We start from the raw sequence: 25,353 nt of genomic DNA, 5'->3' as shown, positions 1-25,353 counted from the left end.
GGACTGTGCTCCAACCCTGTTGGTTGTATGGCCTGAGATGTCCCAGCACTGGAACCTACAGACAACTGGATGGTGCCTGGATTTGGTGCCAAGTACCCAAGCAAGATGTCTGCATCTAGCCAGAACTCATTTAAATGAACAGTACCCAATATGTGTGCCACCAGCTTTTATGACTCCAGGGAGAGCCACAACTCCATCCTGCCTCCCAGGAGATCCTCCAAGTCCAGCAGGTAGATCTTGCCCAGGCTCCTATGAAGTCACTGATTTTGCCCTGGGTCCTAATGCACATGAAACCTTATATGTGCCCTCCAAGAGTGAAGTCTGTTTCTCCCAATCTTTGGAGCTCCTACAATAAAACCCCACTGGTCTTCAAAGCCAAATGCTCTGGGTCTCCTCCTTCCATACCAGACCCCTGGGCTAGGGAATGCATATGGGACTCAGAAAACTCTTACTCCTGTAGGAGAATTCTGTGATATAATTATCTACAGTTTATGTGTCACCCACTTGGGCAGTATGGTATTTGATTATATCATGAGCTTGTCCCTCATAATGTCTTGTAGTTCTTCTTTATGTCCTTGGATGTAGGATATCTCTTTTGATGGGTCCAAGTCTTTTTTATTGTTAGATGTTTAGCAATTGATTGTGATTTTTGTGTGCTCATGAGAGGAGGTGAGCTCAAGATCCTTCTCTTCCACTGTCTTGTATTCAATCTTGCCTGTTAATTTTTTATTAGATGAATTACATTGTATATGGTGTGATTCTGATTGTTGTCATGTGAAAAGTACAAATATCCCCACTCGGTTATGCTCCAGAAATTAATTGACCTACTGCTTTCTGGTGATTCTCTCTTTGGCCTTGGGTAGTTTCTTCTTGTGAATATACATATCAGTACTTATACTGATTCTTGTGAATATACATATCAGACTCAAGGAAACCCTTATGCAGATTTCCAGTGCTACCTCTTTATAAGATATATAAAATCTTATACATCTCTATAAGATACATCTTGTACCTCTGGCTTTTAATAAATTGGAAATATTAGATGTGAAAAGTATTAGATATGCAATATTAATTATTAAATGAAAAACAGTAGATTTTTGAAAATAGAATGGATGCAGACAAAGAATAAATAAGAAACCTGAAAGATCAGATTGAGCAATTCTTTAGAGAGCAGAGGATAAAGGAAATATCAACAAATATGGAACTTTTATGGAGAAATATCAATATCTGTATAATAGATATCACAGAAAGGAAAAAAAAGAGTTGTTTTTTTTTTTTTTTAAATGAGAGCAATCACTCAGAAGTAAAGAAAAATGAAAGGCTTCAGATTGAAAGTATCCCCTATATACCAAAATGAAATATAAAGAAAAGTTACATCCAGACATGGTAAAAATTAAGAATATTGAAAAATTATAAAATTCTATTAAGAAAAAGAGATCACATTTAAAGGAAAAAGAGTAGATACAAGGAAACAACACCTTCAAAGTTTTAAAGAAAAAACTTTCAATCTAGAATTTATATCCAGCAAAACTGTCATTTGAAAGTCAGGGTATTATAATAACTTTGTTAAGAATACCTGGACTAGGAAGCCTTGCCTCACAAAAATTCACATTAAAGAAACTTTTGGAGGAAATACTCAATAAAAAGAAAAGTCTCAGAGATGCTCTAAGATATATACTAACTAAAATGACTAAACAGCTGTATAAAACTCATAAGTAACAAAAAAAAATAGTTAAGATCAAAATAAGAGAAAAAGTAAACCCATAAGAATCCAGAAACAAAATTCTGGAAAACCATTAAGATGTGTGTTGTGCAGTGAGAGATCAACATAATGTAAATATAATAAAATATTTTTGTATTTTTAGAGAGAAAATTTAGATTTTTACTATAAGAAATCCATAAGAACTTTAAAAACAAAGTTGTGACAAATTATAAACTAATCCAAATATATCAAAATTAAAAATACGTAGTAATAAACTAGTCAGTTAAAAGACAATGATTACCCACTGGGAAAACCAGTGCAGCTATATGCAGGGTGTTAGGTTGCTTTGTGCTTTGCCATAACAAAGTCCAAATCTCAGTGACTTCATATAATAAAATTATTTTTCTTGCTCACCTTAAACTCCAAAGTAGGCCTTTAGAGAGTGGAGGGAGTGGGTTGAGAAAGGATGAGAAGCAGCAGGAGGAAAGCCATGCACCACACAATTATTCTGGGCCCAGCTTCCATTCAGTTGTATGGAAATCTCCACCAACTCTTTTGGATCCAGCCAGCGGACAAGAGAAGACAGACAACATGCAAGTTATCAAGGGATATTTTAGGGGAGTTTGTAGTGGTTTACAAATATGGTCAATTTTTATGCTCAGGAGTAAAAGAATATGTTTGAACAAACTGTTCTCTATGCCTGATCTGCTCTTCTGGTCCTCAAATCTGTTTCTTTCTTCCTTCCACACACAGAACACCTCTTCCCCAAAAGAGAATCCCAGTTACCTTCCAATCACTGCTACCATCGTAAAGTCCAGGATATTTAGATGTTAAACAGTTTTCTCTCTCAGACCCATCTGTATCATGGCCCAGAGGTTATTAACTAAAATGGTAGGTTATCTACAGCTACCAAAACATACTCCGAATATGTGCTGAAGAATTGGCAGTGAATCACACTGATATTCTTATTTGGCAAATGAGAAACATGTCAGATATATCCCTCCTGAAAAATCAGATCTGACTATATTAATATCAAACAAAAAACTTTAAGACAAAAAACATCATTAGTGATAGAGGTAGTTACTACATTAAAAGAAACTGCTCACTTCTCCACTGTAACATCTCTAAACAGACATGCATCTAATAAAAAGTCTCAAAATATATAAGGATTAATGGATTAAACTAAAGGAAGTAATTGTAAATCTACTTTCATTTGGAAGATATCTCTTAATTACTGAAAGGCTAAACAGACAAAACACTAACAAGGATATAGAAAGTGTCAACAAAACTATACAATAAGCCTGATCTAGTGGACATACAGCAAAATCTATACCTAACAGTGAAAATATGTGTCCTTCCCAGCAACATGTGGAAATTTTTAAAAAATCATTCAGTAGAACATAAAATATACCTCAACAAATTTCAATGAATATATAATGTGCAGACTGCTTTCTGACTGCAAAGGCAATTAAGGTAGAATTTAATAACTGGATAAATTAGAATTTACTGTACATTTAGAAATTTAGAAACACATAAATAATACATGTATTTTAATACATTCTAGAAGCTAAAAAATTTCTAGAACTGAATAACAAAACAGACCACAGCAAAATTGGGTGCAACAAAAGTAGTAAATTGAGGAAAGTTTATTGGTTTAAATTAAAAGAGAAAAAAGAATCCAATTTAAGAAATTTTAAAAAGAAAAATATAATAAAGCCAAAAAAGTGAGCAAGATTATATTTATTCTAATATAGCTCTGCATCATTTAGTTAACTGTTGAAGTGTGAGAAAGCCAGGCAATGCCTTTCAAGAGGCATTAAAGTATAGCTAATTAACTTAACAAGTTAGTTGAATCATTAACCTGTGAACTGCAAGGTCAGGTAGTCCTCATGGAATTTCAGGAGAAAAACCCTAAAGGGAAAGGTTTTTTTCCTTTGGTTAAGCTGTTAGGTGGAAATAAACTACTACAAAAACACAACGGAAAGGATTTTTCCATCAGATATTTCTTAGCCATATAAAAGCATAGCCTGAAAATTACCTTAATAGAATACAACTAAACTCACAGTTAAATAAGTCTTGCATAGTGTGACTATTCGCTGTGTTAAATCTCTCACTTTACCTTCACAAGTGCTGAGAAAGCAAAGGAAGTGCAGACATACCAGATAACTTACACCATTTCATCAGATCCACTCATTCAGAATTAAGTGAAAATATTCATATTTGATTTAAATTCTCTATGATCAAGGATTCAAGAGACAGTGGAAACAAAATGGGCACAGGCCACTCAGATAGACTAAAGAGCTGACCTAAGTCTTGCTGGTTACCAATAAGAAACCTTATGCAAGTCATGCAATCTTTCCTAGGCTCATATAATCTGGCTTGTATAGAAGATAAATGTGTAACCTGAACCATAGCATTCTTGTGAAGATTAAGTCAGCTAATGTCTATTAAACCTCTTCTATGTTGCAGACAGGATAACATGCAGTAATAGGTTGTATATTCTTGGCACAGAGTAGGCCTTTTACAAGTAGCAGTCATGAAATGATCATGCTATTGTAAAAATGCTCTTTTATTAAGGGAAGAATGTAAAACCATGTTTCTCAAGGAAACAAAGTTCTCATTTTTCCAACAATTATTTGCCAATGCATTAAAATATGAATGTAAACTAATTGAATTATTATACCAATAATCTAATAAAAACCTGAATGACACATATATCTTAAAATATAAAATCCCAGCCCTTTTTTTTTGATTAATTAACATCATTTGGGTGGTTATTTCATGAGACACTTGGAAAAAAATATTGCCATTAATTTTGCCAATAATGTTAGCATATTAATGCACTTAATTAGGAAATCTGTTATTAAAGTGCTTAGCACAGAAAGTGATGTGTAATAATTGGTTGGTGTTAATTTTTTTTAGCTATTATCATTCGAGACTAAACCCTTACCATGTTCATACCTCAGCCAGCTGGTTGGTTTCTCTGCTTCTATATCTGCTTCCCTCCCCCTGAACATCCCTCTCAGATTACTTTTCCCAAATTTTACTTTCATCTTTTTAATTCTCCTGACTCAGTTCCTGGAATAATTTACTGATACATCCTGCCTGAAATTTTGATTTTTCATCTTTGTTTTCTGTAGCTTCAGCTTAGTGTGCTGGAAATAGTAAATGATTCAGAGCTAAGAAGAGCTGGATTCCAAATCAGGCTTGGCTGCTTTCTAGTTGTGGGGCCTTGGGAGAAAAAGTTCTCTTTCTTTCTGACTATCCTGGCTGTACCGCCTCTGAAAATTAATGGTTATTCTTATGAGATGTAGCTATGCGTGTGTGTGTGTGTTTGCTTACACCATTGGAAACATACCACCAATCCACAAATTTGGATTGTCCATACTACGCCTGGCCTTTTCTGTTACTGTGGAGTACTAAAGATCATCCTAGTGAGAAGGGAAACCAGTTATGTCAATAGGACTTGGTTTTCTTCTGGAGAAGGAGGAGGAGGAACTTCCCCCAGCAAAGGATAAGACCAAACCAATAACTAATTTTACTATTGGCTTTAAGAAATTCCTACAAATTAATGTGTTGGAGATAACATTCTCTCACCTGAGTAAGGAGATCGTTTATCAAACAACGGTTTCCTTATCACTTCAGAACCCTTTCTGCCCTGCATCCAGCAATCCTAAATTGTTGTATCACAAACAATGCCCAGTCCTAATCATTTCCCTGCCTTGAAAGGTCTGCCTAGACCTCAGACCTTCTAAATGTCCCTCTTCTGAGATACTGCTAAGACTCTGTCTCCCTTACTATAATGAGTTAGCATAAACTTAGTTTGTCTTTATTAACAGGGTGTCTGATAGCTCCAAGAAGATAACATTTGTGTGGGTGATGGTAGTTTTTTTCCTAAAGTGATAGAAAATTTACTCTCTGAATATCTGAAAAAGGGAGATCTCTTCTGGAATGGTGGAGCAAGTCTATGAACTGGCCTGTGTCCACAGATGGCATGCTGGGATTAACCTTTTCTTTGGACTGTGGCAACAGTCATTTTTAATATCCAGTTTTTTTTTTTTTAAGTGGATTCTCCTGCCATGTCCTGTTACCCACTCTTTCTAGTTATGCCTGTAACCTTGGGTCACAGCCACATTCTGGCTTAGGGGTATTGTGGGGAATCAAGGCAGCAGATAGTCAAGGATGGTGTTATCTTCCTTACGTGCTCTCCACTGAAACAAAGGCAGCACTAAGCTGCTGCTCCATGGGAACTGGTGCACAAGGGCAGTGATCAGAGGCCTAGGGAGACCTAACTGGTGTGAGAAGCTACAGCAGCATAGGTGGGCTCAGAAAAGGATGGTAAATAACTCCTTCCCCTCCTCAAATATAGTAGGAGCAGTATTTACACCAAGGGCGGAAATAGAAATTTGGAATATAGCTATGCAGAGATAATTAGAGCATTTTGTTTGAAGGTTGTTGTTCCTTTGGTCTGGGAGAGAAGAAACAGGGAATTACTGCTCTTAACCTCTGTCTTCTCAGTGGTCTGTAGATGCCTGGAGGAGACACAGCGGTAGCTCCCAAAATGAAGACAGGGAAGGAGGTAGATGATCAGGGCGAGGATGTCCAAAGGCTGCTGGATCGTTCTAGGGTTGTAACTACTAATGAGACTCCATTAATCAACTCCTCAGCCAGGGGCACATCAGCAGCTGCTATTTTGATCAAACAATTATTTATCCTGACATGGGTAGAGCATGTGGAAAACATCTCAGCAGCAGAACTTATTTCTTTTCTTCATTTAAAAGCAAGATGATAAATTATCTTAGAGAATTGTTCTCATTTTCTTCTAAGAATGTATGTGTATATAAAAGTGTTTGAAATGCAATACTATAGCATATATTGAGTATTAATGCAACTCTGCCTAACCAGAAGTAACACTGATTTTTAAAATCCATTGTTTAGCAAAGGTATAAATAATTTTGCTACCAAGTTAATTATGCATTGTGCAATAATCTTTGTTTCAGTCTCATCTAATTGTTGATCTTTGGCCTGGGGCAGTGAGTTTAAGGATCCAGTGTTGCTGCAGCTGAGGTATAGGTCAGAGCTGTGGCTTGGATTAAGTCCCTGCTGCAGGTGTGGCCATAAATGTGTATAAACTATTCTTTAGTTCATGGGGTATGCAAAAACAGGCTATGGACTGGATTTGAAACACAGCCCCTGGTTTACTGACTCCTAAACTAGATCTTTCTCAAGAACAAATTTTATTTTTCAGTTTTCTAAAGGCTGAATGGAAAAGGAGCAGGTGAGTCCTGAGGTAAAGAATTAAAGTGAGAATAAAGAAGCTTTCAGAGAAGTTGCAGAAGACAACATGATGGAGGGTTGTTTTTGGAAGGGTGCAACAAGCAACTAGCTGAGGAAAGGGATGGTACAGAGGGATGGTACAGGAGAATAGACTTGCCTGACTAATTGCCAGAATATGCAAGTAAAATATCTCTGGTTTGACTTGAAATAGGAGTAAAACTAGAAAAAAAAATAGGGATAGGTAGAGATGACAATTGATAGAACGTTGTGTTTTTGTTCACACATATTTGCATGTGTTAGCAATCACTAATATGCATAGCTACACAGAAAATATTGTAAGTATGGGGAAGATGAGATATGCCTCATACGTGCAGAAAACAAGAACAAGGACATGAACACAGGTTGAATAAAAATCAAAGCATTTTAAGTGAGTTTATAAATGAGCTGCCTTTTTGCGCTGCAATTTAACTTGCTTAAATAAATTATATGGCAATAAGGCGTTTGGTAAGAGCAGGTTGGCATATTGGATAATGATTTCTGTATATGTTAACAAGAGGCAAGCATAAATATTTTTAAATAGTTAACATCAAAGCAGACTTCACCTTCATCTATTGGCTACAAAGACTTGACTCCTATTATCCCTATTTGGGCAATGTGCTAGGTTATGTTTTTTAAATAGACTTTTAAATGAACTTACCAGAATGTCTTGGGTCTGTGACTTGCCTTATTCTCTTGGCCAATGGCTTCAAGGACTTCAACTTGACAAACATTAATATGGGTATTTATTTTTCTATCCAGAAGCAACTTAATAAGGACATTCCAAAGAGAAGTCTTGCTTCGGCCACATTTGAAGATAAACTGTATCACAAAGCAGTGAAATAGTTCCTAATTAATTTAGCAAAACAGTATTCACCATGACATTATGTTAAGGATGAAGAAAGCGGAGACAATGGAAAGGTTTTACAAATATATTTCATAAATAAAAGTAATAAATCTAGAGTGTATACCCTGAAGGGAGCTGTTTAATAAATAAGTAGGATTTAGCTAAGTGCTGATTCAATGAAGAAATAGTAGCAATCTTTGTAAGAATTATAAGCATTAATTTAACTCCCTCTTTACTCATCAAGTATACTCAGGTATGTAATAAGAATCAATAAGATGTCATTGAGAAAAAATAAATTTTTATGACTTCTCCGGGAAAGAGTGCTGACAATAGGTTTGTCTTGATGTAGGAATTCTTTTAAGAGAGTCTTAAAAGTATTCATCAAGAATAACAGTCATCAACTAGACAATAACAGTTGCTTTATTAAATAAATGCATTTATTTTCCCATTTTAGGACTCCATTAATAAGACTTAATGTTATGATATACTGGGTCTCTTTGGCTTTTATACTTATCTCAGCCTTATCTAAATTTAAAATGTATGAGAACTCCATATTGGGAATGTTTGCCAAGACACACCTTGTTCTTTAGCATCTGCTGAGTGAAGGAGCACCTATTAAGTTGTTAAGACATTAATGCTCTTGGAATCCTATTACTATGTTAAGTTATGGTGTGTATTGAAACTCTTAAGTTCTCTGCTTGTGGGTGGTGTTAAAACAACTCAACTATCCCTAGAATTCTTGCTTCTCTACATGTTAGTTATTTATGGCTAACAGACAGAAACTTGTATTTCTCCTCTAAATGTTTCCACATCCAGTCTATTAGGAATACCTAGTCCAGATATTAATCATTTCTGAGATATTTGATGAAAAGTATTTCTTATTATAGGAGAGTGATTTATAACATTCTTGTCCTTAAAACATCTATCAAATGCAAATTGATGTGAAATGTACAGGCTCTTCATTTTACAAGAGGCTAAGTTGGTCTATAATTATTCTTGCAAATCTCTGTCACCTTAGAATTATGCCTTCTGCATAAAACAAGTAGGAATGTGTTATCTCCACCTGTGTTTTCTAAAAAAGTTTGCATTAGGTATTATTTCTTTCTTAAATGATTTATAGATTTTAGCAATGAAACCACATAGGCTGGTGTTTGTTTGTGGGAAGGTTTTGGTAATGGATACTTGAATGTTAAAAAAAGTTACAGAGCTATTCAGATTTTTCTTCCTTCTTTCTCTCTCTCTCTCCCTCCCTGTCCCACTCTCTGTCTGTCTTTGTCTTTTTAGGGCCACACCCATAGCATATGGAAGTTCCCAGGCTAGGGGTCAAATTGGAGCTGTAAGCTGCCAGACTACACCATAGCCACAGCAATGCCAGATCCTGGCCACATCTGGGACCAACACCACAGTTCATGGCTACACTGGATCCTTAAAACCCACTGAGCAAGGCCAGGGATCAAACCTTCATCCTCATGGATACTAGTTGGATTCATTATGTCTGAGCCACAATGGAAACTCCCTCCTAAATGTTTTTATGATGAAAGAATTGTTGGATTTTGTCAAATACCTTTTTTTTCATTGAGATGATCATTTTTTCTTCATTCCATTAGTATTCCATTAGTATTGTTTTTTGTTTAAATGTTAAACCACCCTTGAATTCCTGAGAAAAATTGTGCTTGTTTACATTGCATAACCCTTTTAATATTCTTGTTTACATTGCATAACCCTTTTAATATGCTGTTGAATACAGTTTGCTAGTACTTTGTTGAGAATTTTTGTTCATATTCATAAGAAAACTATAGTTTTCTTCCTTGTGGTATCTTTATTTGGCTTTAGTATCAGAGTGATGTTGAACTCATAGTATGAGTTAGAAAATATTCTCTCTTCTTCTATTTTTTAGAATAGTTTGGAGTTCCTGCTGTGGGGCAGTGGGATCAACGGTGTCTCTGCAGTGGCAGAGACATGTGTTCAATCACCAGCCCGACACAGTGGGTTAATGATCCAGCATTGACACACTGGTGGCACAGGTTGCAGCTCTGGTTTGGATTCAGTCCCTGGCTTAAGAACTCCATATACCATAGGGTGGCCAAAAAAAAAAAAAAAAAAAAAAAAAAAAAAAAAAAAAAAAGAAAAGAAATAATAGTCTGAGTAGGGTTATTATTTCCTTAAATAATTGGTAGAATATCCTAGTGAAGTTACCTGGTCCTTGGTTTTCTTTGTTGGAAAGTTTTTTGATTACTAATTCAATCTCATTATTTGTTACTGTATTTGTATTTCCATTACTTATTGCATTGGTTTTGATAGTTCATGTGTGTATAGAAACTTGTCCATTTCACCAAGCTATCTGATTTGTTGGCATACAATTGTTCATGGTATTTTCTTATGACCTTTTTATTTCTTTTTTTTTTCTTTTTTGTCTTTTTGCTATTTCTTGGGTCGCTCCCGTGGCATATGGAGGCTCCCAGGCTAGGGGTCGAATCGGAGCTGTAGCCACCAGCCTAGGCCAGATCCACAGCAATGTGGGATCCGAGCTGCGTCTGCAACCTACACCACAGCTCACGGCAACACCGGATCCTTAACCCACTAAGCAAGGGCAGAGACCGAACCCACAACTTCATGGTTCCTAGTCGGATTCGTTAACCACTGCGCCACGACGGGAACTCCAATCCTTTTTATTTCTATAAAGTCAGTAGCACTGTTCGTACTTTTCATTTCTGATTTTAGTAATTTGAGTCTTCTCCCTTACTTTTTTAATCACTCTAGCTAAAAGTTTGTCATTTTTGTCAATCTTTTCAGAGAGCCAAATTTTGGCTTTGTTGGTTCTAATTTTTAAAAATCTATTATCTATTTATCTTATTAAGGATGATGATCTTATTAAGAATGATGAGTTACTTTTCTTACTGCTTTTAAGACTCTGTCTCTGTCTTACGACAGTTTCATTATAATTTCCCTCCATGTGGGTAGATCTCTTTTCATTTATCTCTCTTTGAGTCTGCTGAACTACTTGGAGGTGTAGATCCATTTCTTTTATCAAATTTGGGGACTTTTCGGCCATTATTTCTTTAAATATTCTTTCTGCCCCTGTCTCTGTCTCCTCTTCTCTGGCTCTCCCATTATGTGTATGCTGATAAACTTAATGTTCCACAGTTCTCTTAGGCTCTGTGAATTTCTTTTCTTCCTGTTCGTCAGACTGAATAATTTCAAATGACCTATCTTCAAGTTTATTGACTTTGTTTTTCCTTTGTCTCTACAATCTGTTATTGAAACACTAGTGAATTTTTTATTTCAGTTATTGTACTTTTAACTTCCAGCATTTCTGTTTGGCTTACTTTTATAATTTCTTTCTCTTTATTTTAATTCTTTTTTTTTTTTGAACCATTATCTTGGTTTCATTTATTTCTGTCCATGGCTTCTTTTGGCTCTTTGAACATATTTAAGACAGTTGATTTACGGAATACTACTCACCCATAAAAAAGAACAAAATAATGCCATTTGCAGCAACATGGATGGAACTAGAGACTTTCACATTAAGTGAAGTAAGTCAGAAAAAGACAAATACCATATAATAGCACTTACATCTGGAATCTAATATATGGCACAAATAAACCTTCCCACAGAAAGAAAAAAAAAGACAGTTGATTTAAAATATATTTTAGTAATTCAAATTTTGTGCTTCGTCAAGGACAGTTTCCGTTAATTTTTCCTATGGATGAGATACACCTTGTTTCTTTGCATGCTTCAAAATTTTGTGTTGTTGAAAACTGATCATTTGGATGTTGTGATGTGGTAAATCTGGGTGTCAAATTCTTCGCCCTTCTCAGGGTATATTTTCTTTCTTTCTTTCTTAAAAAAAAAAAAAAAAGTTGCCAAGCTTTATTTAGGTACAATGGTTATAGATAACACAGCTAACCCTATATCCCACCTCACCCTATGAGGCCCCATGAACAGGCTCAGCTCCCCTTTCCCTCCAGTCTCACTTCTTGTCCTCTTCCTTTTTGTCCTTCTTGCCTTCCTTGGTGGCCCATGAGACCAGGGAGCCCATGGCATTTCGATTGGCTTCATTTTGGGGATCTGTGCCTGGAAGTTTCTCAAGGACATCCTGAAGGAACTTGGGGTCCTACATCACATCATAATCATCTTGCTTCTTGACGGGCTCAGATGTGTCCATGGCTGAACTGGCCTCCATGTGAGCTGATTCTGCCTGGCCAAACTGTGCCCTGCAGGGACATCTGCATGGCATAAGCAATTTGTTCTTCTTCAGTCATACTTCTTAGGTCAATTTGTTCTTCTTCAGTCACACTTCTGAGGTCAGAGACCCCAGTGTGACCAGACTCCTGCTGGCTGATGGTCATCTTTAGCAGGGCATGGTCCTAGTCTCTTTCACCTTCAGTCCCAGTTGTAGCAATCCTGGTCTCAGCAGCAGAGGTGGCAGCTGCCCACCACACCACCTCCTGCTGCCACCACCACTGCTCTTCCAAAGAAACACACAGGGCCAGGCCCAGGTCAGGATAAGCACTGGGATCCACTCCAAATTCAAAGTCACTGGCACCAAGATGCAGTATGGCACCACCTTCCCCCAGCCAGAATCAGAGAACCAATGAGGGCATCAGCCAAGCTGGGCCCAGAGGGCACTGTCACCAGATGAGAGCCTGTTCCATCTTTACCATTCATTGTGTTTATGAAGACAGGCACCTCTTCTGTGTTCACCTCCTCTTCCCCAAAATTAATAATGTCAACATTTACTTTCTCCTTCTTGAGGCATTTAGCCACTTTCACCAGATCCTTCTCATTGTCCTCTATAGGGCTTCTCACAAAGGCAGTGATTCGAGTCTTCTGATTCTTGCCCCACTGATGCTTCAGGGCCAGATGGGCAACATAGATGCCAGTGCAGTAATCTTGCCTTTGAGTTGGACAGTGTGGAGCTTAGACAGGATGAGGCTGGTGTGAGGAGTGAGTGTGGTCAGCACTTCATTGGCCAGTGTGATGAGGTCCACGTTGTTCTCAGGGTGACTGTGGGTCTTAGAGTGACAGACTATGTTGACAGCATCCTGCTGAGCCAAACCATAGTGCTTTCCAACACCATCTTGGCAACTTACTCCCTCCTCAGGAAACAATGTTTGCATTGTTCCTTGTGGGTTGTACTAGGTTGTTTAGTTGACTTTTAAAAATTATTTTTAAACTATTTTTTGTAGTTAATTTTTTATCATATGTGGCGTCCAAAGTCTCTGTTCCTTAATCTTGCAATGAGCTAGTGTTTTGACAGATATTTCCTTGAATGCTTAGATTACCTCTGCACCCCCCCCCCAAAAAAAAAAGAAGAACAAAAAGAAAAGGGGAAAAAAGCTAAATGATTCTCCCATTGTCTGCAGATGGCAAATTGGCTCTATGTTGTGGCACTCCTTCAATGCTTAGCCAGGCTATTTACAACTCTGCCTTAGCCTTTGGTTCTTACATGTGCTGAGCTTAAAGATCAGCCAGAGGTAAAAGCTGAGGGTCTTCTTGGATCTTTTCTGAACTTGTGGGCATGTGTGTGGCTCTCTAAATTCCTTGTATGTTGCAAGTTCTCTTCAGTGCCCTAATTTCCAAAAGAAATTCCCTTCCCAGCTTTTCCTCCTGTCCATGCCTATTGTTTGCCTCAACTGTAATCTTTTCCCTCTGCAGCAGAGGCAGTGAGTTGTTCATTTGCCTTACAGTGTTTTCTAGGAAGCCTTCTCTGAAGACACGTTTCTCCCTTAAGACAATTCTGAGTTGGGAGAAACAAAGACAGATGTCTTGTATCATTCCTTCAGGTAGCCCTAAGATAGAAGGAAACAAGACACTGTTCTTTGATAATAAAGTCTGCTCTGATCACTCCTGAACTGGGAATGTAGGCTGTTATCTTTAAGGCTGCTAGTGAGCTTGAGAATGAGTGGGAAAGGTCAAGTAAAAAAGCCACAGGTGCTTTCCCAGAAATCTTTTTGTTACTGATTTTTTATTTAATAACATTAGGGTTATGGGAACATGCTCTCTAAGGTTTCAAGCTTTTGAAATTTACTGAGATTAATATATTGCCCAGCCTATTGTCTGTATTAGTCAACATTCCATGAAGAAGCCAAAAACAATGTGTATTTTTAAAAATCACATACATATTTAATTAATAAACTAATAATGGAGTATTACTCAAAAAGTAAGCTCATGCTCAATTATCACGTTCCATATTTCAGAGAAGAGGCATTAAGGATTTATGCTATAAGTTTATTCACAAGCATATCTAGTGTGTTGAGTTCAAGAATTTGATCCTTTTTCAAAGAGATCCCACCTCTTAAAATGCACCTCTTCATAACTGTTTCATGTATTATAGAATAATATTCTAGAATTTTAGATCAAATTGATTGCTAATGTAGATTAAATCTTCTATTTCCTTACTCATAATTTATTTACTTATTGTATCAATTACTGAGGGAAGAGAGTTGAAATCTCCACCTGTTTGTGAGTTTGCATAGTTCTCCCTTTATGTCTGTTAGTTTTGGTTTCATATTTTTAGTCTACTGTGATAGCTGCTGTATCTTTCTAACGAACTGGCCTTTTCATCATTATGAAATGTCCTCCTTTATCTCTGGTATCACTCTGTGTCCTATGGCCTATTCTTCTTGATGTTAATATGTCCACTTCATCATCTTTAATGAATAGTGTTTACAATGGTGTATCTTTTTCCAACTTTTGACTTTTAAAGTGTCTGTTTTTATAGGTAAAATATGTCTTTTGCAGATAACACAGAGTGGGAGTCTTACTTTTTTCTAGTCTCTCAATCTGTCTTATAATTAGAGGTTTAAACAATTTACCCTAATGAATTTTTTGATGTGGTTGGTCTGGGTTTGCAAAGCTCTGGCTGACTTGCCTCTCAGGTTGTTTTCTATGGCTGCCAGTCCTTATTTTCTTTGAAGGGTTATTAATCTCTAATACATATATTGCACCTTCAGCTGTATCTCAATGTACGTCATATAAAACTTTCTGGTCTTATTGAATGCATCCTTAATTACTATATCCAAAGACTAAAAGTCTTTAATATCTGAATTAAAATGCAAGATGTGGAGTTCCTGTTGTGGCTCAGAGGAAATGAATCTGACTAGTATCCATGAAGACCCAGGTTCAATCCCTGGCCTTGCTCAGTGGGTTAAGGATCTGACATTGCTATGAGCTGTGGTGTGGGTCACAGATGTGGCTCAGATCTGGCATTGCTAAGGCTGTGTTGTAGGCCAGCAGCTACGGCTCCAATTTGACCCCTAGCCTGGGAACCTCCATATGCTGTGGGGGTGTGGCCCTAAAAAGACAAAGTTCTGCGTTGTACTGGCTTTTCACATATTTCCTCTGTCTGATTTTACAGAGCAGGCAGTAGAGTATCTGAAGTCTCTCCAGGTGGCATACTGTTAACACTCAGCAGCTGTCAATCAGAGGTGGAAAAGCAAAAGGCCAGTCACACCATTGCAAGTTGTGCTGGTCTATAAGAGGCTTTAAAACAATAAGAAGGAAGTACTAGTGCAGTTAGGGCTCTACAGAGAATTCTAGTCATAGCATGAAACGTGTAATCCAATGGTTATTATAGTTCTTATTAGCATTAAGGTTTTGATTTATAAAACCTATTTGTAGGCACCAGTGCTCTTCTTATTAAATAAGTATGAAAGAAGTATTTACAGATTATCAACTTGAAATAACACCAAAGGATTTTTCTGCCTAAGGGTAATTATAGGCTCTGGTCCATCCTTTCATCCAATTACAGATCAGAAAAAGGAATTTGACATTTTTTCAGTTGAAAGAGAGTAGGAATGTTCTAAGATAATTCATGATTCCACTGAAAAATACCAGGTCTAAATATGAGCAAACTACCAAAATATTTAGACTTAAAAAAACTTTATAGAACAAGATATAGAACTTTATAGAACAAGAGAATGTCAAATAACACTCTTGAAGCAATGTAGATTTCTTAAATGATCTACCACAGAAACAAAAATAATTTATTTATTTTTTGTTAAAGTATAGTTGATTTACAATGTTGCGTCAGTTCCTGCCGTACAGCAAAGTGACTCAGTCATACATATATATACATTCTTTTTGTCGTATTATCTTCCATCATATTCTATCACAAGAGATTGATTTTAATTCTCTGTGCTATACAGTAGGACTTCATTGCTTATCCATTCTAAATGTATGGTTTGCATCTACTAACCCCAAACTCCCAGTCCATCCCACTTCTTCCTCCTTGCCCTTGGCAACCACAAGTCTGTTCTCTATGTATCTGAGTCTGTTCCTCTTCTGTAAATAGGTTCATTTGTGCCATATTTTAGATTTCACGTATAAGTTATATCACATGGTCTTTCTCTTTCTGACTTCACTTAGTATGAGAATCTCTAGTTGCATCCATGTTTCTGCAAATGGCATTTTGTTCTTTTTATGGCTGAGTAGTATTCCATTGTGCATATGTACCACGTCTTCATCTTCTTAATCCATTCATCTGTCAATGGACATTTTGGTTGTTTCCAGGTCTTGACTATTGTGAATAGTGCTGCAATGAACATAGAGATGCATGTATTTTTTTTTTTTTGAATGAAATTTTTGTCTAGATATATGTCCAGGAGTGGGGTGCTAGATGATATGATTGCTCTATATTTCATTTTTTGAGGAACTGCCATACTATTTTCCATAGTGACTGTACCAATTTACATTCCTACCAACAGTGTAGGAGGGTTCCCTTTTCTCCACACACCCTCCAGCATTTATTTGTAGACTATTTATGATAGCCATTGTGACCAGTAACATGGTAGCTCATTCTAATTTTGATTCTCATTTCTCTAATAACAAGTGATGTTGGGAGTTTTTTCATGTGCCTGCTGGCCAACTGTGTCTCTTCTTTGGAGAAATATTTTTTAGGCCTTCTGCCTATTTTTCAATTGGGTTATTTATTTTTTTGTTGTTGAGATATATGAATTGTTTGTAGATTTTGGAGATTATTCCCTTACTGGTTGCATCATTTGCAAATATTTTCTGCCATTCTATAGGTTGTCTTTTCATTTGTTTATGGTTTCCTTTGCTGTGTAAGTTTGATTAGGTCCCATGGATTTATTTTTATTTCTATTGCCTTGGGAGACTGACCTAAAAAAGACATTTGTGAGGTTGATGTTAGAGAATGTTTTGCCTATGTTCTCTCCTAGGAGTTTCATGGTGTCTTCTCTTATGTTTAAGCCTTTAAACCATTTGAGTGTATCTTTGTGCATGGTGTGAGAGTGTGCTCTAATTTCATTGATTTACATGCTGCTGTCCAGTTTTGCCAGTATCACTTTCTGAAAAGACTATCTTTTTCCCATTTTATATTCTTGCCTCCTTTGTTGAAGATTAATTGACTGTAGGTGTCTGGGTTTATTTCCAAGTTCTCTATTCTGTTCCAATGATCCATATGTCTGTTTTTATACCAGTGCCACACTGTCTTGATTGCTGTCACTTTGTAATATATCTGGAGCCTGGGACATTTATGCCTCCTGCTTTGTTTTTTTCCTCAGGATTTCTTTGGTACAAACTAAATTTTTGGAAACTAGCAAATTTTAAAAAATGTTTTCTATGAAGAAATGTCAGGAAGTAAAAAAAGAATGAGATTAAAACAATCTGTTTCATAGAGAAAATGTATAATTGTAATGAGAAAAGTTAAAATCCATATGGATATAGAAAAGAGCAGAATTAATAATTCATAAAACAGAAGCAAAAAGCTGATAAAGTATCCAAGAATGTAGGAAAAAAAGTTTAAAAGTACATAATATATGAAAGCTATCAAAGAGAAGATAGAAAAAGTTAAAAAGTACACAAGAGGGAATTATTTTGTGGTGCAGTGGGTTAAGGATCTGACATGCTCACTGCAGCTGCTTGGGTCGTTGCTGTGGCACAGGTCGAATCCCTGCCTGAGAATTTCTACATGTGGTGGATATGGCCAAAAAAAAGTACATAACATGTGAAAGCTATCAAACAGAAGATGGTACCTGTGAAATAACAAAAAGATGTGACTCGTTTATAGCTATTTCTGAAGAAGAATGAAGTCAGAAAACTTGAAACAGAAATGATAACCAAGTACATAACTTCCAAAAAATTTTTTCCTAAAAGCATACCTGAGTACATTGTTTGAGAGTTCACACATTAATGTAAAGAGACCCATTTCCTTTTTGAATGATAAGGAGTTAAAAACATTTAAGATGTATTTGGATACAAGGGAATAAACCCAGGCCAGTTTCACTTTTACTTGAACATTAAAAACCAGAATATGTTTTATACATTTTTGAGGAGTTAAAAATCTTGAGAAATCTGCTATGTTTACTTCTGTAGCCTTAGCAAGTGTAACAGAGTCTAGCACATATTAGACACTCAGTATTTTAATGAGTAAACAAATGAATAAAGGTAAGCTATTTACTCATCACTTAGGATGGCAAAAAACATGGTTAAAAACTTAATCCACAACCATACATCCTTCTTGGACAACAAAATAAACCTCTTAACATTGTATTTAAGCTAATGAAGATATGCATTGTGATTAGCATTTTGAGAATTGAAAAGTCATATTATCAAGTGGAGCAACAGTGCAACTAGTGCCAAAAGGGCAGGAGACTAGTTGTTGATGCATAAGTTGTTTCCCAAAGATGCTTCTGAATAAAATCTCAAAAGGAAATAATGTTATCATGAGTTTTTCACTCATTATAAGCCTAAGCTGTATTGCCACATAATACAACAATTCCTTTTAAATTGACCCTGACTTCTGTCAGTTCTGCTTTCCTAGAGCAGGGCCTAGAAAAGTCAGTTCTGCTTTTCTAGAGCAGTGACTCTTTCCTTATCTGTAACACACAGAGAATGGGAACATATCAAAATGTAGTCTTCTTGAATCTAAAAGATTTGGGGTGAATTCTTTATATTTTCTTTTCTTTGCTCTCTAATATATATGGAATAATTCTTTGTTTTTAAAATAATAAATGCAAAATCATTATAGTGGTAATTTCTGGATGTCGGCCCCTAGTGGCTAAACATCAATGGGATGTATAAATAAAAATGAGAATTCAGGTTTTTACATTAGTGAGAATTCCACTTAAAGAGTGTAGTAAGATACTGAGGAGACAAAACTTTTTCTCTTATACATGTTATGTTAGTTTTGAGAGCTTGTTAGGCATATAAGCTCTGAACAGTTTTCCTTTAAGTAGGCTCTTAAACTCTTCACTATATCCCTTTAGACCAAATAAACAACCCAAATTAGAGTTTATTCTTCGACATAAGCTCCTGGTTCTATGCTTTTTTTTTTTTTTCATGCCACACCTGAAAATTCCAGCTCTTCACTATATCCCTTTAGACCAAATAAACAACCCAAATTAGAGCTTATTCTTCGACATAAGCTCCTGGTTCTACGCTTTTTTTTCATGCCACACCTGAAAATTCCATCACCGCCTTTCACAAAACAAAGCACTTGGCTTGATTCAGCAGATATGCCTAAAGTGAACAAATGAAGCGTGGAGATATAGATGGAACTGTCTAATACAAGCGCATGTTATTATATCATTAATAAGAAGAATTAAATCATTGGGCTTGTTCTTCCCCAGGTTTCAAAGTCAGTTTGCTTTTTTTGCAGATAACTGGCAGAAGTAAGGAGTCCAATTATTAATTCACAACAGGAGAGACTGTATCATTTGTTATACTATCAGCCCTCTGTGCTCGGAATGTGTTGAAGTCAGTGAGGATGGACTAAAAGAGGTCACCTTCAGATATGTTATTATAATGAAAATTAGTGACCTGAGATCCCTGGATACAAGACAGTAGCAGGAACCTCTTTCTTTTGTGAACACAACTCTTCAAATTTGACAAGAACTACAAAATGAGACAAATATTTTTCTGTACAGGAACGTAGAGTCTCCTGATTTACTATTTTGGATCTTCTTTGCCTCTGCTTCTATAATGAGTTGTAGCTCTGTGTAACGGTATAAGGACAGAGAGGACTCCAGTTAGCTTCAGAACTGAGTGGTTATTTTAGGGGATAAATGATGATTCTTTACTCAGCAGAAATAACTAGTCAACTTGAGTTTGCATTCAGGTAATTGAGTTATCTGCAAATTTGATCTGGTACAGAAAAGCTAAAAGAATACAACCAATACCCATAAAGATGGCCAGCTATTATGGGAATAATATTGCAAGATAAAAATAATTTGGATAGAAGAAAAAGTAATTTCATAAGTGGTTCATCACCCTAAATGAAAATATTGCACAAAGGAGAGTATACTGTGAATCCACTGTACTCCACTACTGCTTCTCACGAAACCTGTTCCCCCTGACAGACAAGCATGTAAGTTACGAGCATGTAAGACCTCAACTAGGATCCCAGGTTATGATAGCCATATCAAAATTAGCAAGATTCCTCTGCCTTATTTCATATAGCAAAATACCCTCGAGGCCCATCCATGTTGCTCCAAATGGCAACATTTCATTCCTTTTCCCTTGTGTGTATATGTACTACATCTTCTTTATACATTCATCTTTTGATAGACATGGAGGTTGTTTCCATATCTTTGCTATTGTAAACAGTGCTGCAGTGAACTTAGGGGTACATACATCTTTTTAAATGAGTGTTTTGTTTTCTTAGGATGAAGTGGAATTGCTGGGTCATATGGCAGTTCTATTTTTAGTTTTTTTGAGAAAGCTCATACTGCTTTTCATAGTGGCTTATACCAATTTATATCCCCTCCAAAAGTGCATCAGTGTTCTCTTTTCTTCACATCCTTGCCATCACTTGTTCCTTGTCATTTTGATATTAGCCATTCTGACAAGTATGGGGTCGTATCTCCTTAGGTTTTGATTTGCATTTCGCTGATGATTAATGATGTTGAGCATCTTTTCATGTGCCTGCTGGCCATCTATAGGTCTTTTGGGAAAATATGTCTTTTAGGGTCCTCTGCCTTTTTTTTTTTGTCTTTTATTGTTTTAAGGCCACACCCGTGACATATGGAGGTTCCCAGATTAGGGGTCTAATCGGAGCTGTTGCTGCCAGCCTACACCAGAGCTACAGCAATGCCAGATCTGAGCCGCATCTGCAACCTACACCATAGCTCATGGCAACGCCAGATCCTTAACCCACTGAGCAAGGCCAGGGATGGAACCCACAACCTTGTGGTTCCTAGTCAGATTCATTTCCACTGCACCATGATGGGAAATGCGCTCTGTCCATTTTTTAATCCAGTTGTTTGTTTCTTGTTATGGAGTTATATAAGTTCCTTGGATATTAATCTATTCTCAGATATATGGTTTGCAAATATCTTTTCCTATTCAATCTGTGCAAAGGCTTTTTAATTTGATGTAGTCTCATTTGTTTATTTTTGCTTTTGTTCCCGTTGCCTGAGGAGTCATGAAAAAAATATTGCTAAGACCAATGTAAAAAAGATTACTGCCTATATATTCTACCTTTCAGGAGTTTTATGGTTGCAGGTCTTCCACTTAAGTCTTTAATGCATTTTGAGTTTACTAATGCTATAATACCATATGATTTCTGTTATATCTGGAATCTAAAAAACAAACAAAAAAAATTAACAAAACAAACTCATAGATACAGAGAGCAAACTGGTAGTTGCCAGAGAGAAAGAGATGGGGGACAAATGAAATAAGTAAAGGAGGGGGTAAGAGGTATAAACTTTCAGCTATAAAGTAAGTCATGGCAATGTAATATACAGCATAGAGAATATGGTCAATGACATTGTAATAATTTTGTATGGTGATAGCTGATAACTAGATTTGTTGGTGATCATTTCATAATATATAAAAATATCAAATCATTGTTGAAAAACCTGAAACTAATATAATATTATGTTAATTATAATCCAATTAAAAATTTAAAAATCCAAAGTTATCAAGATTCCAGTGAATGGGAATTAGAATGACAATAGTCCTTGATGAACTGTATTTTAATCTCAAATAATAAAATTCAGTGTTGGGTCATAACAACTTATTAAAAAAATTTTAGGAGTTCCTATTGTGGCTCAGTGCATTAAGAACCTGACTAGTATCCATGAGGATGTGAGTTCTATCCGTGACCTCGCTCAGTGGGTTGAGGATCCTGCATTGCCGTGAACCACGGTGTAGGTTATAGAAGTGGCTAGGATCCCAGTTTGCTGTGGCTGTGGTGTAGGCCTGTGGCCACAGCTCCAGTTTAACCCCTAGCCTGGGGACATCCATGTGCCTCAGGTGCAACCCTAAAAGGCAAAAAAAAAATTATATGACCATTTAGGAACTAAATGTGTGCCCTCTTATTTTAGAAATTAGGAAGAGTCCTTTGCTTTTGTCTATAATATGGTCTGTGTATTCATTTAATATATATTTCAATGCCTATTAATGCATTATAAAGTTGTTACCTAGGTACACACTGACAGTCAATTAAATATGAAAGATCTAAACTATGATTTTATTTTGTTTTTCAGCAAATTTATTAAATGTATCTCTGGTAATTTTTCCATATTTTTTGGGTGGTTTATATGTAGAAAAATCATAAAATATATAAATAAAAACTTCATGTCTTTCTTTCCAATCCTTATTTATTTTACTCCTATTAATTGTCTCATTTTTATTGTAATTTCTTTACAAAAATTGGCAGAGAGTCTTGGCATCAATTTTGTTCCTTCACTTCTTTTTTTCATTTTTGGTATTTTTAATGAAATGTGATACACATATAAAAATGCATGGAACTACATGGATAACTCAGTAATTTATTATAAAGTGACCACCTTAATCTTGTTCTGGAATTGAGATGATTATAAGCTAGACTTTAGTGAAAGTATATATTTTTGCTTTGCTTTGCCCTTACTCCTAGGACTGAACTTTTGGGGATACCTACCAAAATCTGTAAATTTATCAGTACTCTGCTCCAATTGGCAAACTCTGAATGTCAATTTTTTGGCCTTTTAGTCTATTGAATTTGTTGATTTCTTTGTTTAGTTTTTCATACTCGCTGTTTCCTCTTCTAGAATCTGCATATACCCTTAGGGAAAAATTGACTACCTCACCAAACTTACCTTTACGCTTTCTTCTCACAGATTTTTATTTCCATAGTTCCTCATTGCCTTCAGTTTGGGGTTGTTTTTGTTTTTTAGCTCTTCCAATGCTTTCTCACATATGTTTCTTGTGTTAGTCTACTTTTTCTAGTTATTTTCAGCTCAAGAACAGAGCTTAATAACCTAAACTTCCTCTGCTGAAATTTAAAATGTCTTCCTTTTATTTCTCATTTCTGTTCTAACTGTGAAAGAAACTTATCAGGAGGGGAGTTCCCTGGTGGCCTAGCAGGTAAAGATTTGGTGTTGTCACTGCTGTGGCTCAGGTTTAGTCCCTGGCCTGGGAACTTCATGCCATAGGTATGTGCTTTCCCTACCCCCACGCCCCGCCAAAAAAAAAAAAAAAAAAAAAAAAGGCAAGAAATTACCAGGAGAGAAACTTTCAATAAAAGGGAATATATATATTAATATGTACTGAGCACCTATCACATGCCTAAACATTAGTATGTATTTTCATTAATAATCTTCAAATTCTGTGAAATCATTACTTTTAATCTATTTTAAAGATTCAAAGCCAAGCAAAACAAACATCTCAAAATAGGGGGTAGAAGATTTTACTCCATAAGTGCTTCCTTTTTTTTTTTTTTCTTTTTGTCTTCTTAGGGCTGCACCTGCAGCATATGGAGCCTCCCAGGCAAGGAATGGAATCAGATTTGTAGCTGCCAGCCTACACCACAGCCACAGCAATGCAGGATCCGAGCCGCATCTGTGACATCCACCACAGCTATGGCAACACCAGATCCTTAACCCACTGAGCAAGCCCAGGGATTGAACCTGCGTCCTCATGGATACTAGTCAGATTTGTTTCTGCTAAGCCACGACAGAAACTCCAGTGCTTTTCATTTATTAATGTGCAGACAGTTCACATGGGGATACTGTTAAATGCAGAGTCTAATTCATGTGGTCTGGAGTATGGCTTGAGCTTCTGTATTACTAATCAGTTTCCAGGTAGGGCTGATGTTTCAGGTCCACAGACCATACTTTGAGTAACGAGGTACAACATCATACCACCAAAACAGCTCTTCTTCTTTGCCTGTAGAGCCTAGTAAATCTTATCCGTCCTCCCAAACTTCTGGAAGTGTATCTAACCCCTTTCCCACTCCTATAATCTCTTCTTTCAAATTCCAAAACAATTTCTCTTTCCCTGTGTTTTCTTGCAGTCATACTCTAAATAGGTTCCCTTATTCCTCATTTTAAAACTATCATTTTGAACTCATCCATACTTTAATCCCACTTCTGGCTTCCTATTGTTCATTTAAAATCTATCATTATGCTTCCTTCCCTGCCACAGTCCTACATCCACTATTATGATCACAGTCTTAAGTACAGCTTAGTCTACAGCTTTTTGGTTTCAGCTTTCCAGTTTTCAATTTTCAACTTCTGCCTTTCTCTTTATTATTTATTGTTTTCTAGTGAAATAGAATTGAGTATTAGCATGCAAAACACAAATGAGGAAGTGCAGCCAGACTTTCTGAGTGCATAAATCACATAGGAGGAATTCTAGATAGAATCTCCAAAAGTCAATGGAATCTAGTGATTGAAGAACTTTAAGTGGTTAATTCTTTTTGGTATTTATACTTACCATTGTATATTGATGAAATCTGCATTCTGATTTCTCTGTATTTGTCTCATGAGTAAGTATTCATACTTCTAAAGTATTGTTAAGTCTGGAACACATAAGGCAATATTTTTAGATTGTTCTGGGGAACACCACTGTCCCTGGAATTATAAAGAGCTGTTCCAAAATTTATATTCCCTGCTGAAATAAATTTAGAATTTTATTTGAATTCATACTCTCTACCCACTCACTAGCTATATGACCTGCATCAAATACTTAAGCCTTGCATAATCTGGGGGAAAAAATCCTCATTTTAATCATTATATATGTAAAATCTTGTGAAAACTAAATAATACTTTAAAAAAAGTATTTAGCTAGTTGTAGCACTTACTAAGTGCTCAGTAAATGGTAGCTAGTAGCCATAGCAGCAGTAGCCCCTTATGTTTCCCTACTTTATGTCGTTATAAGTCATGTATGTCAATATATCACTAATATACTTTTGTGTAATATTTTATTCATTTGTAATTGCAGTGCCTTATGTAAGCTGAAAAATAATATTCAACTTATTTTTAGATAAATCTTCAAACAGATTTCAATTCACCATCGAAAGACCTTCAGACAATTAATCAGAGGCATGAATGGTAGTGATTGTTAACTTTTAAAGAGTATTAATAAATATATGAAGGAAACATGACTCATTGAGAAGAGTACACAGTTCCATTAACTGAATTATGGTGATAAAACTGGATAATAAAATATTACATGGAGTAGGAGTTCCCGTCATGGAGCAGCAGAAACAAATCCAACTAGGAACCATGAGGTTGCAGGTTTGATCCCTGGCCTTGCTCAGTGG

At 36.2% G+C, this 25,353-nt stretch overlaps 2 long non-coding RNA genes and 1 pseudogene across 2 annotated transcripts in view; 1 reads left to right on the top strand and 2 right to left on the bottom strand.

Annotated features, from left to right (window-relative positions):
* LOC110262170 (uncharacterized) overlaps window positions 1-756 on the top strand; it is a 36,279-nt gene extending 35,523 nt beyond the window's left edge. Inside the window, exon 3 of the long non-coding RNA XR_002346825.2 lies at window positions 2-756. This is a non-coding gene — a long non-coding RNA (uncharacterized LOC110262170). The remainder of the gene's footprint in view (window position 1) is intronic.
* LOC106504735 (uncharacterized) overlaps window positions 1-24,611 on the bottom strand; it is a 37,857-nt gene extending 13,246 nt beyond the window's left edge. Inside the window, exons 1-3 of the long non-coding RNA XR_002346827.2 lie at window positions 24,525-24,611; window positions 7,677-7,837; window positions 2,117-2,254 (exon numbers count right to left, since the gene is read on the bottom strand). This is a non-coding gene — a long non-coding RNA (uncharacterized LOC106504735). The remainder of the gene's footprint in view (window positions 1-2,116; window positions 2,255-7,676; window positions 7,838-24,524) is intronic.
* On the bottom strand, window positions 11,833-12,982 carry LOC146400991 (26S proteasome non-ATPase regulatory subunit 4 pseudogene; annotated as a pseudogene).
* Window positions 24,612-25,353: the final 742 nt, after the last annotated feature.

This window comes from Sus scrofa, chromosome 8, assembly GCF_054392235.1.
Source record: "Sus scrofa isolate SSC_HxYL_T2T_F1_AM1 chromosome 8, Sscrofa_HxYL_maternal_Yorkshire_Landrace_v2.0, whole genome shotgun sequence".
Classification (NCBI taxonomy): Eukaryota; Metazoa; Chordata; class Mammalia; order Artiodactyla; family Suidae; genus Sus; species Sus scrofa.
The sequence above is the reverse complement of the archived record's forward strand: the minus strand, read 5'-3'. Positions and strand labels throughout refer to the sequence as shown.